This window comes from Impatiens glandulifera, unplaced genomic scaffold (genome assembly GCF_907164915.1).
Source record: "Impatiens glandulifera unplaced genomic scaffold, dImpGla2.1, whole genome shotgun sequence".
Lineage (NCBI taxonomy): Eukaryota > Viridiplantae > Streptophyta > Magnoliopsida > Ericales > Balsaminaceae > Impatiens > Impatiens glandulifera.
In genome coordinates this window covers 1,934-3,771 of record NW_025919232.1, presented here as the reverse complement: position 1 = coordinate 3,771, position 1,838 = coordinate 1,934, and the positions used below count along the sequence as shown (strand labels likewise).

Below are 1,838 nucleotides of genomic sequence, written 5' to 3'. Positions count from 1 at the left end.
TATTAGGAATATAATAACTAATATGTTATATATAATATTAAAAAGATAAAAATATATATTAATATAATATATATATAATAAAAGTAATATTAAGGATGTAATAACGAGTATATTGTTTATAATATTGAAAAAGATAAAAAAAAAAGTTAATATATTATATATAATAAAAGTATATAATATATATAATATTAAAAAATATAAAAAAAATTAATTTATTATATATAATTCAATTTTGGTTCAAGCTTTCGAGTCGAGCTTTTGGGTAATATAGTTAAGTCGAACTCGAGCTCAAATTTATAAACTCGTTCGAATCGAGCTAATAAATACTTAATCGAGTCGAGCTCGAACTCCAACTCGAGCTCCAACAAGCTTGAACTCGACTCGACTCGACTCATTTGCAGCCCTATTTACAACCGTCTATTTACAACCATCTAGAATAATTTTAAAACAATTTTCCTTTTAAAAATATCCAACAATGAAAGGACGGTCAAATACTGTTGGAATTAGGGTACTGTTGTCCCTACTGGGTGGGCTTTATCAAGAACCTGATTTTGAGTACAACCCAGAAATGCTTTGGCGAGAGTAGTCCAGACCAGGTCTCCTTCTCTTCTCTTCTCGTTTTCTGTTCTTGTTCCATCAACGAATCGACGACAATCCTCCCGCAAATGGCGCAGAGTATCAACCAGGTAAAACCCTCTAAACTTCTCCTCAAAAAGCTCTAAAATCCTTCACATTTGCAAGTCTATTACATAATAGAGTAGACCTCATTACATTGCAATAGTTCTTTCTTTGCGATTCATATATATGCATGATTAGCCCTGATTAAAGATTATCTAGATCTGTTGATTGAATCGTTAACAAAACCCTCTAAACCCTTCTCCTCAAAAAGCTCTAAAATCCTTCGCATCTGCCTTCATTTACAACCATAATACATAGGGTTTGTTGGTTGGTTGGTTTCCTTCAAGGTTTCATAGAGTAGACCTGATCATTACATTGCAATACTTCTTTCTTTGCGATTCATATATATGCATGATTAGCCCTGATTAAAAATTATCTAGATCTGTTGATTGAATCGTTATTAACAAAACGAAATCAAACTTTCACCATTCTGATTTATCTAACTATAAGGACATGCATGTTAGATGATTGAAGAAAGGCTTATTTTCTTTCTGATTTGCAGGATTGTGTATGCCAGATGTGTGGGGTTGAAGGCTATAAGGAAGTTCTAGTTCATTGCTCTTCCTGTGGTGCTTATGAACATATGTAAGATAAAGACTAGAGTTGAATGAAAATTTCTACTTGGTTAGTTATACATTACAAAATCATTGTTCTTCCATTTCTTCTAGGTATTGCATGAAAAAAGACATAGTGGAAGTACCAAAAGAATGGAAATGTGATGACTGTCAAACAAAAACTCAAGGTTGGTGGTGTCTGTTTCTGTCATGGGTAGTTATTTGAAAATGATTTGGTAAAAATATCATATTTAAAATGAGTAATGGTTTGTATTATCTGGTTTATTTGGATTAAACTAATACTCCATCGTCAATCACTTATCGAATATTGTAACTCTGGATTATTTGGTTTATTTGGATTAAACTAATATTCCATCGTCAATCACTTATCGAATATTATAACTCTGTATTATTTGGTTTATTTGGATTAAACTAATACTCCATTGACAATTACTTATCGAATATTGTAACTCTGTATTAATATTATATTATAAGATATTGTAATTACTGCTATCGATTTTGGTGTTTCTCTATTCCGGACCAATCAGAATGTAACATTATTTTATTATTAAATTAGTTGCTATCGATTTTGGTGTTTCTCTATTC

At 30.8% G+C, this 1,838-nt stretch overlaps 1 long non-coding RNA gene across 1 annotated transcript; it reads left to right on the top strand.

Annotated features, from left to right (window-relative positions):
• Positions 1-563: 563 nt before the first annotated feature.
• On the top strand, positions 564-1,600 carry LOC124917694. Its single transcript, XR_007097195.1, has 3 exons — positions 564-686; positions 1,181-1,263; positions 1,347-1,600. It is a non-coding gene; the product is annotated as an uncharacterized LOC124917694 (long non-coding RNA).
• Positions 1,601-1,838: the final 238 nt, after the last annotated feature.